Source organism: Cryptomeria japonica, chromosome 1, assembly GCF_030272615.1.
Source record: "Cryptomeria japonica chromosome 1, Sugi_1.0, whole genome shotgun sequence".
NCBI lineage: Eukaryota > Viridiplantae > Streptophyta > Pinopsida > Cupressales > Cupressaceae > Cryptomeria > Cryptomeria japonica.
Window position 1 is genome coordinate 488,648,811 of NC_081405.1, and position 18,622 is coordinate 488,667,432.

General features: G+C 34.8%; 1 long non-coding RNA gene across 1 annotated transcript; it reads left to right on the top strand.

Annotated features, from left to right (window-relative positions):
- The first annotated feature begins 2,500 nt into the window (after nt 1-2,500).
- Nucleotides 2,501-3,389, top strand: LOC131042748 (uncharacterized). The gene is made up of 2 exons (XR_009105300.2): nt 2,501-2,673; nt 2,954-3,389. It is a non-coding gene; the product is annotated as an uncharacterized LOC131042748 (long non-coding RNA).
- Nucleotides 3,390-18,622: the final 15,233 nt, after the last annotated feature.

Genomic DNA, 18,622 nt, shown 5'->3' on the forward strand with positions numbered 1-18,622 from the left:
TAGGGTTGATGTTGTGTTGTTGCTAAAATTGGCAATGTTTGGAGTTTGGAGCAATACAATATACTTGAAGTTTCTTGAAATTATGCGTGTTTGATGTTCATTTCTGACCGGTACGGATTGGTGGATGCCTAAAACCAATTGGATGAGTTAGAGAAGTCTCTTACCTTTCATTTGAATCAAGTTTGAGGTCTTGTAACAATCGGGTTGTAGAGATCCATCAAAATCTATCCGGACTGGTCACAAACCCTGCCAACACCTAGGGTTTCACTGTAAAAATGCCCTGAATCTGACATTTTCACCAGAGGACCAAACAACCTATCGGAAAATGTTAGAGGGGCCATTGTACCATAATATTTTTGTGTTGGTTTGTAGGGAGGCTCCAAACCCGAAGAGATTGAATTGACCCTAGGTAGGCATCTCTATCTGACCGCCTGAACTGTAGGAGTGAAAATCACTTGTAGTAGACAAAGGAGATGGGATCAAGTACTGAAACCTTGGATTTGGTGGTTTTAAACCCTACCCCACCTTGCATAAGTGTTGGTTTAGTTGGGGGACTAATACAAGGGTTACTTACTTTGTAAACTAGGCCTAATTGGCTTAATTAATTTTGGAAGGACAGTAAGGATATAGACCTTTCAAACTTGGGGTTAGAGTCTAAGCCTTTGGGGAATTGTGTAACTTGATAAAGGGTATTTGAATCAACACTTAGTTTGTATTTTTTGTTGGAATTTTACTAAGTTGCGTGTGGAGAACTCAACTAGTAGGGCTACTAGTCAACCGGTAGGGCTACTAGACAAATAGGGCAGTTGTGAGACAAGTACCCCCTAAACCATTTGACATTCAGGTCTTATGGATGTTTTGTGTTGGTTGTACCACCAATAGATAAAATCCAATAGGTTTCCATCCCACCGATACCAGAAGATTGTCTGCCATTCACACAAGGGTAGAGTGTTTTCATTCCACCGGTACCAGAAGATACTAATCTAGTATGGATCTGGTCACATAAATTGTTGTGTGAGTTGAGAACTTGGTGGGTGTGTTGTTTGACACCTTGAACAAAAAAACAACTTGATTTGGGCATAGTAGTTGTGGGTGAGAGAAGGTTATAACCTAGTTCATTGCCTGGCTCTACATCAATAGCTCTCTAATTTAGCATTCGTGACAACTCCAACAAAGGGTGGAAAACCAGTTGTCTGTCTTGGATCATTTCTGCCATCTCCACTGCCTTCAACACCTCCATCCTTTTGCAATGTGCCACCCTCACCATTACCCTCAGCCGCTACCATCCTTTCTCTTCTCCACTTTTAATTCCTATAGGTAATTTGACCTTAACTCGTGATGTCAAATGACACCCTAATTTTTAATAGTTAATTAAGCCTATTTGATTTTTAATTTAGGTAGTTATCTTTAATAAAAAAAGTAAAGTTGACAGATTAAGACAATTGATTCTTTTTTTAAATTCAAATATTAGATTAGGCCTTACCCACTTTAAAATTAAAATTAAGATTCCAATTTAAAATATTGATAAATTAAGAATATAATAAAAGTTGAATAAATTACTTGTTGAATTAAATTTCTTTAATTGAATCGGGTCAAATTAATTTTTTGTTTATAATAATTTATTGAGAAAATAATTTTTAATTTAAATTATACTTATTAATCATATTCTACCCAATATATATAATAAAATTATTGATATTTACATATAAATCAAAATTTCAAATGATATTTGAAAGATAATTTAGATAAAAAAATTATTTATTAAATTTAAACTTTCCAAACCTATCATTAAGTTTGATTAATTATTAATTTTTTTAATTTAAATATATAATTATTTGATATATCTGACATAATTAAATTTTTTTTTTTTTTTTTATGTGCGTGTTGCAACAAACAATGAGTTGAAAATCATCAATGTGATATTGTACCCTACTTCACTCCATTGTAATTTGGCACTATTGCAACCCTAAACCCGCTCCAAGATGAGATCATTAAATAAATGGGTTCGATAAGTAAATGGCTCCAATACAACTAAGCTCTGAGATGAGATTAAATAAATGGCTCCATTACAACAACACAAATAAACAACTCCATTACAATCTGTACCATTACAATGACACACAACCAACAAATAATGAAGTTTGAAAACCATTGATAAGTTTATAGATGAGTGATTGTGTGTTCATGAAACCTTAATTCAAAACCTTGCAATATATTTTTTAATGAATTATTAAATAAACATAAAAATAATATATTTTTTAATTATGTGAGATATTATCAAATAATTATATATTTATATTAAAAAATTAATAATTATGAATAAATAATTAATCAAATTTAATTATATATTTGAAAAGTTTAAATTTCATATATATATTTTTATCTATTTATCTTTAAGTATAATTTGAAATAGCGATTTATATATAAATATCAACATTGATTATAATATGATTGATAAATATATATTTAATTTAAAAATTGCAACAGGACAGGGCAGCATTTCTGTTAGAGAAATTCTGCAGATATTGTTCTGTTTGCTAATGATATTTGGGTAATTTTCTACAGAAGTAGTTAGGATTTGCATTGCCTTCGTTATTAGTGTCGAGGGCAACTGAGAATGTCACGAACGCAGGTAAGTGTAACAAGACAGGGCAAACGAGAAGCTTGCTTTTGGTTAGTACCTCGAGGAATTCTTAACTTTTCTGTCCAATGTTATCTCGTGCATATTCATTGCATTTAAATGTGTATGCAAAAGATTTCTGTATGGTTTACTGGTTTTATGTAGGAGGAATTCTTAACTTTTCTTATTGGTATGATATTCGGTGGGATTCTATGAATCTCCGAGAAGTTTGTATGATTTTGTGTTCTTTTTCTCAAATTAGTATATACATTAGTATCATTGTTAGTTTTTTATATCTGATGTGGAGAAAAACCATGTGGCGAGGAGGTGCAGGGGATGAAAAAGCTTTTTGAAGATTTGTAAAAGACTTGGTGGTTAGATTTTGTATACTCTATCATCTGTTTCTCAATATGTATGGTAGAACACAAGACCTGGATAATGCCAAAGTTTTCTCTCATGTATTTATCTTAAGAAAAATCCTCACAAGATCCAGGCTACTTAATATTTGGCATCAAACCCTACTAGTCCTTGAAGAAAACGCATCTTAGCTTCTCCTACTGTAGACCACTCACAATTAACAAACCTGTGTAGACTGCCACTAGCGCGTCCTTATTTCGAGGCGTCTTTGATTTAGAAACATGAATTAATTAAGTCTCACTCAAATTTGCATGCATACAAATTTGACTAGTGAGATTCAAAGCTCAAACCCGATTTATAGTTGTATAGACTTTGAATTTAAATCAAATGACCTGACACTTCATTTTTTTAATCTGAGATGGAAAAGCTTCTTGAAGGTTCTGATGAGGTTCTCTTTTCTGTTGGTGTCTACTGGGCATTACTTTGTCATATAATATGATATTTTATTCTCTGTTTGTAGTGTATCTTCTGTTTCTTAAGTAGTTAGTATAGTCTTGATATTTTAAAAAATCTTGCCTACTTGTAGGCAAAGATACTCATGCAATAGTTCTTCTAGTTGTCCTGTGACTGATAAACTATCTTATTTGGGTGAATAAGCCCTCTCTGTTTATTCCCTTTAACTTGAGTTATAGTTTGTAGACCTTTATTCTGTCCCTGTTTAATGCAAATCTTACCAAATACTTAGTGTTCAGATTATTTATAGGTGTATCTTTTGTTTCTAAAATAGTGTGATATTTATAGTCTCTTCTGTTTGTAAAATATGGATTAGGGTCTTGTCTGATAGTTAAAAAAGCTTGCCTTCTTGCAGGCAAAGATACCCATGCAGTAGTTCTTCTTGTGGATAAAGTTCTCTTTTCTGTTGGTGTCTACTTGGGCATTACTTTGTCATATAATGTGATATTTTTTTGGGTCTTTGTTTAATGCAAAACCTACTAAATACTTAGTGTTCAGATTATTTATAGGTGTATCTTCTGTTTCTAAAATAGTTAGATGTTTATAGTCTCTTCTATTTGTAAAATATGGATTGGGATCTTGTCTGATAGTTAAAAAAAGCTTGCCTACTTGCAGGCAAAGATACTCATGTGGTAGTTCTTGTTGTTGTCCTATGACTGAAACTATCTTATTTGGATGAATAAGCCCTCTGTATATCATGTAGTAGTTCTTCTTGTTGTCCTATGAGTAATAAATTATCTTATTTGGATGAATAAGCCCTCTGTATATCATGTAGTAGTTCTTCTTGTTGTCCTATGACTAATAAATTATCTTATTTGGATGAATAAGCCCTCTGTATTTATTCTTTTCAACTTGATTTCATGAGTATACTTTTTCAACTTGATTTCATGAGTATAGCCCCATGGCTACCCATATGCATGATATGATTGTCATATTCAACCTGAAAATTGCCATTTTATCCTTGCATTTTTTACCAGTACTCTATATTCTCTTTCAATATTTGTCATGTTCGCAAATTTACCATTATTCCAGCACATGACCCTGAATACTATTGATTGTCATGTTGACTGTTATTTTTTTTTTGGATTGTACTTTTTTTATAATCATGCTATTTGCTTTGATGATTGTCAACTAGACTGTCTTTCTTGCATAACCTACAGGGTTAGTGTGTCAAAAAAACATTCTCCTTTAACACTGTCAATCACAAGGACCGTCATGTTTGGCTCTTTTGGCTTGACTAAGAATAACTATGCTTTCTTTGTATCCTCTTTGTTGGCTGTCATTTTCTCATTTGACTGTTATATTTGAATTCATGCAGTAGATTACTTCAATCTTCCATAAGACATCTCTATGAAAACCCTTTGAACTCATTGTCAATCTATTTGCTACAAACGCTTTTTAGGGCTTTGCATGAAAGAGTAATTTATTCATACATTTTCATAGCATTTTTTACCTCTACGTAAATACCCTCCTCTGACATGCTTGTTATTTTTTATCTTTTGGGACACTTTTTTTTGTCTTTTCTATTATTGAGTACCATTGTTGATTTTCAAAATGGAAAGTTGTCCCTTCTAGTTCAATCCTCCATGGATTGTCCCATCTCATTTTACCCATAAAAGTTCTCATTATGTTGCCCTTTTACCTTTAGTTGCTTCTGTGCGTCTCCCCATAAATAGTCAAACGAGATTTTAGTTGTTCCTTTCCATTGTGGAATCATTTTTCACTAGCTTCATACCCTGTTGCTCTTGAAGATATTCTTGAAGATCTTATCTTATGCCACTGTCATTTAACCATTTTTCCTCACTGTCATGCATGTGTTCTAAGTGTCTTGATTATAGCACTATACCACTAAGCCTGTTAAAGGAACAATCTTTGATTGTCCTTTATGCTCCATCACTGTTATACCCATGGCTCATGCCTTGTTAGGATGAAGACTGTCCTCAAGTTGGTCCCTTATATGACTGTCAACTGTCATTTAACCATTTTTCCTCACTGTCATGCATGTGTTCTAAGTGTCTTGATTATAGCACTATACCTTCGCCTTCAAAGCCTGTTAAAGGAACATTCTTTGATTGTCCTTTATGCTCCATCACTGTTATACCCATGGCTCATGCCTTGTTAGGATGAAGACTGTCCTCAAGTTGGTCCCCTATATGACTGTCAACTGTCAGCTTAATTTCTTTCATCAAAGGATGGTCCTATGAAACAACTTATCTACCTCCTATTAATTCCACATGAAGCCTTTGTTTGACTTTGAGCTATCATGTACCTTAGAAAACTATCATCTAGTTGCATCATAGCAGCTCTCTATAATGCCTTTAAATTAGTGGTGTTGTCTATGACCTGCACCTTGCAGCGTGCACCTTGCAGATTTTCTTGTATTAAAGCACTATGGTGTCTTCTAACATCTCCCACTACCTGTCAAGCAAAATTGCCTTTAATGCTTCATGTTTTACTTTTATTTCAATTTTCTAGGCACGTGCATTAGTTTCTCTCTCAATGTTTCCTAAACAGAGATTGTTAGATAGTTCATTGCTTGACAGGTTTTAATCTTCTTTCCACAAGATATTCGTTGTCACATTATTCTTTGCTGCCCTTTTTGGTTTTGTGTTCCTTCATGAACTTATGACTGCAACCACTTCATTATGACTATTTTCATAAAGTTATCTTTCCTAAGGATAATGCAAAGTGAGACCCAAGCCACGATTTGAATTGTGTTCATTGTTATCATGAGATTTTTTAGTGCTATATTCGTTCATGAGCTCTTCCTCTTGCTTTTCTATTTCTACAACTTATGACTGCAACCACTTCATTATGTCTAATGTTATGATAAAATTAAAATTTAAAATAGATTTAAGTGGGTGTAATTGCAATAGACATTAACTCGATATGGTGGCTTCCACAATCATAGTCTGCATATGGAGGCTTCCATAGTTAACTCGATGATGATTTTAAAACAATTTAGCGTTTGCATATGGAGGCTTCTACAATCATAGTCTGCATGATCTAAAGTATTTCTGGATACCTTAACTATATCTGCAGGCAAATACTCATGCAATAGTTCTTCTCCTTTCATTCCACATTCGCATAGTTCTTCCCCTTTCGGTAATCATGGGGTCAGTCCATTTATTGATAATACTTAAATTATCCTGTAAATATTCTTTTAGTTTATTTTGCTATCGTAAGCAATGGAAAAATGATTTGGATAAAAACTGTAGTACACTCAAATGGTGTGGGCAATGTAAATGGATTTCAGAACGGGGAGATTACTGATAAGGTTGAAATATCATATATTGTTGCTACAGGCATTGAAAGTAAGAGAAAAATAATTTCTGAGCATTTCTTTTATATTTAAGGATGTCTTTCATTCTACTTTGCATTCCAATGCCGGCTTCGAATTTTGAAAGAATTAGTCATCCCTTAGTCATCCCTTGTTGAGTGGGTTCATCAATTTTCATACAATGTTTCCGAAATCTTACTCTAGTTTAAGAGCCACAATCACTTGGAAAGAGTGCAGAGCCAATATCACTTGGAAAGAGTGCCCTATGATTGTATTATTTTTAGAGGATATACTTGTTATTGAGTGGGTTCATCAATTTTTATACAGTGTTTCCATGAAATCTTATTCTAGTTTAAGAGCCACTATCACTGGGAAAGAGTGCCCGATGATTGTATTATTTTTAAAGGATATACTATTTGCAGTTCCTACTTATATATATGCTGAACAAGCTAGTGGAAGTGGAATTTTGGTGCATAAAAGATGATCATTTAATCAAAAGAGATTGTGTAGTTATCGTTTTTACCTTTTCAATATATCTACTGGTAAAGTGAATGTTTGCAGAGAAGAGATTTACGAGATGGAAATAAGTGCTTCACTTGCAATACACTTTTGGTGAAGGTGAAGCACATGTGAGCAGAGAATTATTTCACTTAGGTGTTTAAACTTTGTCATTGATAGATAATGAATGACTAATGGTTTCAAACTGTTAGCTAGATAACCAACCATGCATGTTTAGCTCTGATTTGCTGTCCCTCCCACTTGGATCACTGCTTTTCTTTATTGATTGTGTTCTTTTCTATCTTATGTCTGCCTTTATTCCTTGCTGCTGTTCATGCTTCTGCTGTCCTCACTTTCATGGCATGATCGTCTTCTCTTATCACTCTTCATCGTATTTTGGATTTGGGACTATCATAGACACAATGTTTGCACATAACTTTCACACATCAGTATGTAGATTGCTATGCTTAGACGACTCCTACTCCTCTTCAAGGTATATCCTCTTCTTTAATGCTGTGATACGTGCATTATCTTCATGAGAACCTAGTCCTTTTGAACACTGTCTTTGCTCATGAGAAACTAGTCCTTTTGAACCATCTTTAACGCTGTGATATGTGCGTTATCCTCGTTCTAGTTTTCCCTTCATACACAGTGTTTGCTCATGAGAAACTAGTCCTTTTGAACTATGCATTTAGACTACCCTCTAGTTGGTATGACCATAGGCTATTTGACTGTTGTCATAGCTCAGCTTACTCACTGCTCAACAGTGACTCGGACTACCTCTTTTCTTTGTTGAAACACTATCATACTTGTTCATTTATGACTCTTGCTATAAGCGCCACTTTCTTGTACTTGTAAAGCTTACCCTTCCTGAAAAATAAACCTCTGCATGCTCATGATGTTTTTTGTGACTGTCACTGAATTTGACAGTCCCCTCTGATTCACATTTCTCAAACAACACCTACCTTCGTATATTAATTTCATATGGACACTTGACTTAGGAACTCAATAAGGCATGAACATTTTATCCATGTGTTTCTTACTGACAGTTTTAAGGTTTGAGAAGCTCTGCACAAAACACAGCTGCCTTCTTTGACATTTTTGACAGGGTAGGGTTTACTAGCTTCATGAGGCATTTATTTTTTCAAACCCTTTTGACCTCTACTACACTCACCATTACATATAAGAATGGCATTTCAAACACTTTTTAACTTTGATGAGCCATGTTCTCGTAAGATTTGGTCTTCTATTTGCAGGAATATTACACTAATCATGTTGTAGACCAGAAATTTTTCACCTTCCATAAACTATAAGAAACCAATCAATTCAAAGGGCACAATTTGCACTCAAAACACCACCACCAAGGTCTGATACATTAATCAAATGATGAATACAACTTAAAATGTTGATTCTTTAAGCCTTGAAGTTGCCCTTCCGTGAAACAAACTATGACCTCTCCTCCCCTTCTTCCCAATCCTTTCTATTCTCCTTTTTCTACCACTGAACTCTCTATCATTCTGATGATGATGAATGTGATTTGAAATGTTGATACAAATAAAAACATGCAGTCTAAATCGAAAAACAGCACATAGCAAACTATGACCTGCCCAGGACTGTCCTATATTTTGGTTCTAAAAAAAGCTTTAATCATTTTCTTGTACCTCTTCATGCTATGGCCTGTCTTTTAAACTATGCACTCGTTCTACCGTCTTTCCTATGGCTGCATTGCATGGTTGCTATCCATATTCATTGTCTTATGCTAGTTGCCATACCCTGTTGCAAAGCACCAAGTTTGGCACAAGCGAGGAAAATGCTGGCGAAGGTTGCCGAGTTGGCTGTACCCGTGCCAATTGCATTTCACGAAATACCTCCCAATAATGCCTTTTCAATAAACCCATTTTGTGCATATACCGCAATAAGTGCAGCCCATGAAACTACATTTTGCCTAGTCATTTCTTTGAAAAGTTTCAAACCTTCGTCAACATTGCCATTCTTTGCAGCCAGCTATCATTGCTATCATTCTCGTCTAGTTATACTTCAATTATTCATTAAGTCATAACTTTTCAGACCACATTTCGTTTGGTCCAATCGTACCTTTCATTTTTATTAGTCATAGTGCCTTTCATTTTTATTAGTCATAACTTTTCAGACCACATTTCGTTAGGACAATGATTACGAAGAAGAGGAATAAATTCAGTTCTGCAGATAGATGGGAGAATTATTATATTTCGGATAGCAGATTGCACGAGGAAGACAAGTAAAGGGAGTGAGTCTACCCTTGCAGACCATAAGACGTATGAGGAGCAATTACAAAGGAAGTGTTCAACAGAAATGGCATCGTAAGAACATTACAGAAGCAAGAAAATGTTAAACCAGAGATAGCGATAATATAACTAGATTGGCCACCATTGATCATTACAATGCTAGAGGAAATTGGATCAGATGAGCTAACAAGTAATTCCTCAGGGTCTCTACAGATCGATCAACATCAAATATATATCTCATTCACATTAAGGCAAATACCAGAAATAACGAGCAACGTATATTTTCAGATCAATTTAGTTCCAAACCATATTGCATTCATTCTAAGGGAGTTATCAGAGACAACGACATAGATCAGTAATTAACATTATTTGAATAGACAAAGTAATACCAAGAAATAAATTTATATATATAGTGAGTGAAGCTTGCGTTCACAACAAGAAGATATCAAGATAAGTTCTCCATCCTGAACTATTCTTAGAATATAAAATTAAATATTATAATGAAATGTATTCAGTTATGATAAATTATAATTATTAATTACAATTCTCATTTTTATATTTTTAAAATTTGGTGTCTCAGGGCTCAATTAAGACAAATCCCAAATGGGGACATTACAAAATCTACTTCAACCTTAATTTGAGGTTGAATCTAACCCTAATTGACCCTTAATGCTAGCCTTATTTAAACTATATTCTAACATTAATCGTAACCATAATTAATTTATAATCTTGATCCTATATAGACCCTAACCATAATTCAACTGAACCCTATTGAACCTTATCCCTAACTCTTATTGAACTAATCTAACACTACAGTAACCCTAACACCTAACCTTACTAATCTAATATCAATCCTAATAATATTCAAGTTGTAATCATAATTAAGCCCTACTTGAATATTTCTCATAAAACCCTAATTAAATCGTAACCCTATTTGAAACTCTTATCACTAACTCTTATTGAACTAATCTAATATCCACCCTAATAATATTCAAGCCATAATCATAATGAAGCCTTACTACATGAATAAATACTATCATTCTAATCCTAATACTATCTCTAATTCTAATTCTAACCTTAGCTTTAACCCTAGTCTATCATTGAATCTAGCCCTAATTGAACTCTAATGCTAACCTTGTTTAAACTCTAGCCTAACATTAATCTTAACCTCAATTTAATATTAATCCTAATTTTAGCTATAAACCATAACCTTGATTCAACCCTAATTGTTATTGTAATATTTTTCTCTAATTGAACATTAGTTTAACATTAATCCTATTCTTAATTGAATCCTAACTTTAACTTTAAACCTAATCTAATATAACCTTAACCCTAATCATAATTTAACCCTAGTCCTAACCCTAACTCATAAATTTCTTCTATAATCCTAATTGATACCTAATGCTATTTAACCCTAGCCCTAACCTTAACCTTTACAGTGATTCTAATTATAATGACAATCTTTATTCTAATTTTAACCTTAACACTAATGCTAATTGTAACCTTGATCGCAAACTTTGTTTTCAAACATTAATACTAATCCTAACCCTAACCTAATGATGTAAGATTAATTAAATTTACTCTAGAGAGTTATTAAAAGGTAGCCATCAAACATAACATTTAAATTGAATTAATTTTTTTTTTTTCAAAATATCTAAAATTGAATATAATATCTTTATGCATGTTTTTGATTAAAAAAGCAGTGAGAACTAGGGCACTGACCCTTTCTTTACGTAGCAGAACTATTAACGAGATCACAATGCAAAAACAACACTATGACAACATTAACAACAACTAATAGCAAAAACAACTAAAGTGTCTGTGGTGTGTGTGCTGGTAGTGCTTTTTTCTGTTTCTTTCGGGCCAACCCTTGGTTTTGGCTACTTTATAATAAAAAACAACAGAACTATTAACGAACATAGCAGAACTATTAACGAGATCACAGTGCAAAAACAACACTATAATAACATTAATAACAACTAACAACAAAAAGACACCAAGTCTTAGAAATAAAAAACAACAGCAAAAAACACAAAAACAAACTACAGGGGCACCTTTCGCACCCTAGTGGCATCAATGGCACTGTTCCATTCATTGGACAAGAACTTGTACAGGTCCCTAGCCTCCTGCTTATCCTCCTCCATGTCTATAGTACGTTCTCTCAGCAAAGAGAGGGTGAGCGTTGAGCTATGTAAAACCTGCATATGAAATTTGTTAAGGCCCACAATTTGGGCATCCTAGTCCTCCATCTTGCACTTGAGTCGATTGACATCATCCATGATAGCCTACAATTCAAGCACAAGGCTCAGGTTCTCAATCCTATGTGTGATTTCCAACACATCCGTGCACAACTTTTCCATTTGCTCTAGAGTAGGGACACCTTGGGGGTTCACAATAGCCATGTCATCCTTAGTCTTATGCATCTCCTTGGCCACATCTTCAGCAGGGGGACAGTCAATATCATTACCTAGGCCCATCAGGGGGAGAGAGTTCATCACCTGTTCAGCCATCTTTAAATCAAGGTCCAAGTTACCAGAGTCCAGGGCTTTGTTATCAGAATTTTCCTCACCACCCTTAGTGCCCATGTTCATAAGGGCCGTATCCTTAACATCAACAGAGTCTTGGGTTTGCATCTCATAATTGCCCATGTCAGCAACACCAACAGTGATAAGAACCATGGGGTCCCTAGTCATATCCATATCCACAACATCCCCATCAGGGGCCCCCATAGTGGTATTAGGGTCCTCTCCCTCCTTGTCCCCAATGGGGTCCTCCTCTGAGTCAATATTTTCGATCACATGGGTCTTCTTTTTGTGCAAGCTTTTGGAAGCCAATCTAGAGGATCTCTTTTTAACCTTAGAATCAGGGGAAGGATTGTCATTCTCAGCATCCTTAGAGGATGAATTGTTATCAAAGACAATACGTTTGCGTTTAATAGGGGTTTTGCCTTTTCCCTTGGACAGGGAGTGGGAAGTGCTAGGAGAGGCAGACATAGTCAAATTGGGGGAGACTGCAGATAAGGAAACAACATAGGCATAAGCAGGCAAAGACATGGAGAAGTTGGTCCTAGCAAAGCCTTCAAGAGGATACTGGAAAAATTTGGGGAAGGCCACAGATAGGGCGACAAGCTACTGAGGAGTAGGCTGTTGGGATCCAAGAACACTGAGAGGGGGGGAGGGGGGGTTGAATCAGTGTTTTGTCGGAATGAATAAATTTTAACTTTCTATACCATGCATATATTAACCGGTAAACAAATAAACATATAACAAGAAGCAAATAAACCATCCACATAAATGAACACCATAACACACAGAGTTTATATGTGGAAAACCTCAATGAGGAAAAACCACAGTGGGATTTGTGACCCACAATATTAGTTCACTGGCCATATGAAAAGATATTACATATAACAGGGGCTTGCACTTGTAGGAAGGCACACTACCTAGAGCATACTGCTCATCACTAAAGAACCTCACTGACTACAAACTTTTTGCCAGAGTAAATTACTGAAAAATGAACTCAAGAATGCATCTGCTATGCCAAATAGAGTTTCGGTTCTGGTTTTTCTCTATATCGGTTCATAAACCCTGAACTACTAGCAGTAACACTTCTCCTCCAAGAATGCTTTCCAAGCTAATACAGATCATTGCATGATATAACATTCACACACAAAATGATCTTCATACATATATTTTGTATCACACAGTTCTGCTATATTCTTTTATATCCACACATATCATCTATCATATCTCTACAAAATAACCTAGCACACCGACCTATATACCTATTACACATGATATGCCTTATGTCGGCTTACAATACATTTACAAAGGATATTCAATGTCGGCCTCGACAATATTTACAAAATGATTTAAGTAAATCCTCCTTGATGTCGGCTTCCAAAGAAGTATTGATGCCGGTGTTGGTGCCGGTGCCAGTGTAGCCCTGAATGCTCCAAAGTCGATATTTGCCGATATATGCCTCCAAGTGCCGGTTTATGACTTCCTCAAGCTGTTAGGCTTTTGAAAATAGAGGACCAAGCTTTGATACCAATTGTTAGGATTCCCAAAGATACTGAGAGGGGGGGTGAATCAGTATCTAACCGGTTAATGGATTTTCTAAACTTATTAAATGAATTTCATGCCAAAATAGTGTACCGGTAAACTAGAAATAATGCAGTAAATAAGATCAATAACCACAACATAGAAAGCACACCATAACACAATATTTTTAACGAGGAAACCTGGTGTGGGAAAAACCTCGGTGGGATTTGTGACCCACAATATTCGCTCACTGGCCAATAAGTGAATATTAGTTACAAATGTGGTGTCTGCACATGCAAGAAGGCTCTCTGCCTAGAGCTCACTGCTCAAATACAAAAAGGGAAGTCTCACTGACTTACAAAAATGGATTATGTAAATCCAATATCATGTACTACTTTGACTCAGCATCTGCTATGCCAGGTTCAGTACTGGTTTAAGCTCATATAACTTCCATAAACCTTATTCCAAAATCTACCTTAATATTCACATCTGCCTATTACATTCCATCTATGCTTATACAAATGATTTACAAGATCTCATACTTATATGAGTACTATTACAATTCGCCTTGTCAGCTTTACAAAAAGATTTTACAATTAAATACAAAATATAATAAACAAAATCCTATCGGCTGGGGTGCCGGTAAACATCTTTGCCGCTGCCGGTGCCTGTGTCGGTGCCATAGGATTGTAAGGTTGCAATCAATGACAATACCTTCAATCACCTACAATTTCTCATTGGAGTGTGCATTTGCCAACAATATTAATAAGGAAAATATGCAAATTTCATAAAATAAATACGTGCACTACTACAAGTTAACTGGACTAAGTATAAGTTGATTAGACCATGCACTACCTATTGGATCTATAAGTTGATTGGACCATGCACTATCTAATGGATCCATATTCAAATAGAACTAAAAATTAAACTAAAAGAAGTTAAAGAAAAAATAGTCATTATGAGCGAGTGAAAATGCATGTCTTCAAAATGTTCTAGTTATTTAATTCAATTTAATTTAATTCATTTAAATTATTTAATTTAATTCAAATTATTTAATTTAATTCAAATTATTTAATTTAATTCAAATTATTTAATTTAATTCAAATTATTTAATTTAATTTAAGTTAGTTTAAGTTAAAATATTTTATTTAAGTTTTTATTTCTTAATTAATTCTAAAATTTTAATTAGCTTATTTTTTCTTTTAATTCTATATTAAGAATAAAATTATGATATTTCTTTTAATGTATCAAACTATAAAATGATCAATATTTTACTTTTTAATTTAATTTCACTATAGTTATTTAATTTAATTTAAGTTTTTTTTTTTTTTTTTGATAAAAGTGGACATGCCACTAAACTATATTTTATTAATATTGGATTTTTTGTTTACAACGGGTTCAAAGGGCATACCGACAGGAAAGAACCCGCAAGAAAACCTCCGGTTGCGCCCCCCCCCCCCCAAAAAAAAAAAAAAAAAAAAGAAAAACAAAAATTAAAGAACCCGAATATCCCATTTACAAAATCAGTCTGGAATCGACCACCCATTACATAGCTTTAGAGATATACATATCATATGCCCAGATGTCAACAAAAAATGAGAGAGAACCACATAGCCCCAACAGGTCATGCAACCATAAAATTTGATTTGTAGAAGCAACCTCATAGCAAATAACTAGGCCGCATCAAAGCCTCTCAAGATCGCAAAAATTCGAACAGTTCATAAGTAAAAAACCTGCATCAAAAAGATATTAACCAAAAGATACATGCATAGAGTAATTAAGTCAAAAACCAAGAGCTTGAGCTCTCATCAGGAGGCTCCCTGTCCTCTCTCAAAGGAGGGACAATCTGCAAGGGGAATTCTAGCTGTGGAGGTGCTGAAGCCAAAAAACCAAAAGAGAGCAGTGAATGTAAACCCATAAGCACAACCAAAGCCTTATCCACAAACTAAGGAGAGACCCAATCTAGTAAGATTTCAAATGATTTCAAAGTATCCCCTAATCTATCACATATTAAGCCCATTCTTAATTCAAACAATAATTCCCCACACCTACCATTGTCCAAAAGATTAGAACGAGGAAGAAAGCCCCCATAGTAAAAAGAACCCAACTCAAAATGATAGCTATCCAGTACAGACCTAACAAGCTCCCAAGTGCACACCGAGGGAGGAATGAACATAGAAACTAAGAGTTGGAGTAAACCCTCATCAAGCAAAATGTCATGGCAAACAGTAAGAAATTGAGATAAAATCTCAGAGCCAAAAAAATTAGAACCAGTCCGCAACTAGAGACTCCCCACCAACCTACGTACCTCAAAATCCACTTGAGGAGATAACACACGATTTTTTTTTTCAAGCATCTCAAAACTATTTCTCGAATCCTCATTGGAGGCCTCAAAATGGCATTCAACAATAACCCTGTATCGTGACAGAGCAGAGACACTTGGCATATGTATATCCAAGAAAGAATGAGACAAAGCCTAATGTAGAATTTGGAAATGATATCTTCTTTTAAAGACATTTGCCAACAAAAACGTGAGCGAGAAGAACCACAACAATTCATGATTACAAATGAAGGCACTGAGCAAGATTAAAACTCGTGAGAGATAACAACATAAATGAAATCATAATAGCCAAATACTTCTCACGGTGTTGGCTGCAGAAAAGCTGTACATGAAATCCCATCCAATGCAACAAAGGAAATGCTTACTCAAACATGATCACAACACAAGTACCATGAAAAATAGCTTCAAATAGGCAATCCCTCCGTACAACACAAAGCAATCAAAGCACATAAAACACTCATGCAAATTTAAACTGAAAAGACCATACCCAGAAATGCACGATGATAGGCCGCCACCCTAAAACCATGTAAGGTAACCACCCTTGCTGCCTATACTAGATCGTAACCATACTTTATAGATGAAATTTTTTTCTCACCTACAAAGCATACTTGCCACCTGAACATATCAAGCAAACATGGCTGCCTCCAAAGGAAGAAGGGTAGGAAAATTTTAAAATTACCATATAAAAGGTGGAACCCCAAATCTTAGTGTAGATATTTTAGAACCGAAGCAGGGATCTCTTCCATGCTTACATTACTCAAATTGGCATTACTGTCTATAGCTAGATTTGCCAAGAAATCCACAATTCTATTTACTTCTCTATAATAATGAGAAATCAAGAAGGAATAAAAAAACTCTAACTGTTGTAAAATGTGATCCAGAACATATTGCAATTGCCAACAATTAGATCTCTTCTTCATAATACTTTATATGATCACCATCGAATCCCCTTCTATTACAAGATCCTTAATTCCCAGGGATATAGCCATATCCAAGCCTAGAGACAAGGCATTAAACTCTGCAAAATTATTAGTCTTATGCCCAATGGCATGGCACCTAGCCTGAACAAAGTTTACATGATGATAAAAAATCACCATACCTACCCCTGCCAAACTAGGATTCCCGCAAGAAGCTCCATCAAAATTCAATTTAAAATGGCCATGAGGAGGGGGCTTCCAAATAGCCAAATTTCTCTTGATTAAAGAATCATTCTTTTTCAAAATTGACCCATGAGAAGGCAGGATAGATAACAGCTTCCAGACCCTAGACACCCTACTATCCCAATGCGAGAAAGAGGTAAGATTCTCTAGGTTCTTGTAGATATGAGACAAGGCAAGTTCATAAATGGAGGATTCAATTTTCAATAAAATCTCTTCAAGAGAAGAACTTGTTTTTTTAAAGATCTTGTTATTTCATTCTAACCAAATATTCCAAATTAAAATAGATGAAGAGACAATCCAAAGGCAAGCATAAAAATATGAGGCAAACAGAAATGGCCAAGATCTAAAATGAGATATAAGATATTTCCCTATAACAAAAGCCAAATTTAATTTATCAAACAACCATTGCCAACATTGATATGCAAAATCACAATGAAGAAAAAGGTGGGAGGAGGATTCCAAATTTTTATTGCATAACACACAAGGAAAAACAATAGTAATACCAAGTCTATCCAAATGCATGCCTGTAAGGACCCTGTCCTGAACTACTAACCAAGCAAAAGCACCGGCTTTTGGCAGACAAGCTAAATGCCAAAAAAGTTTATGTGGCCAAGAAGATAAATCTTTCACAGACATAAGAGAATTATAACCATCTTTGACCGAATATTTACCAGAGATATTCTTTGTCCCAAAACCTTAGCAAAATGCATTTTAAGATCCTGATCAACATCCAAAAACTCAATGGATTTCCACTTTGCCATCCTAATATTACCACTGCATACTATCTCAAAATAATTTGCCACAAAGACCCCCCAAAGGGAAGAAAGAATAGATATCAAAGGGGACCAATCCCTTATATTTAGTAATGGAGTGTGACCATTCCACACGTCATCCCAAAATCTAACCTTCTTCCCATTATGAACAATCCAAGAGAGATGAGGCAAAATAACATTCCTACATTTGCATATGAAATTTCACATTACCGAACCTAAAGGTAAAATTGAAATTTGAAAAATATACTCTCTAGGACCATTATTAAGATATTTTGCAAACATAATTTGTGTCCAAAAAGATTCAGGATGCTCATACAACTTCCAGACCAACTTAGCTCCAAGGGCCAGATTCTGATTTTCCAAGTTCCTAATACCTGTACCCCCAAGATCCTTAGGCAAACAGACTTTATCCTAGGCTACTAGGGAGAGTTTTTTCCTTCCATCTTTATTGCTTCTCCAAAGAAAGGACCTAAGAGTGTCCTGCAAACTCACAATCACCGATTTTGGAGATTTTAACACTGACATAAGGTAAATGGGAATTGCATTCAATACAGATTTAATAAGAATGATTTTCCCAACAAGGCTTAACCATCTGTGATTCCAAGATAGAGTTCTCTTTGAAATAACAAAAATAAGCTTATCCCAAAAGCTTAATTTGTCTTGTTTAATAAAGAAAGGTATACCAAGATACGTACATAGGAGGTTAGCAGGTTCAAAGCCCCAAAAGGACTGCAATCTATGCTGAACTAACTGTGATGTATTAAGAAAGAATA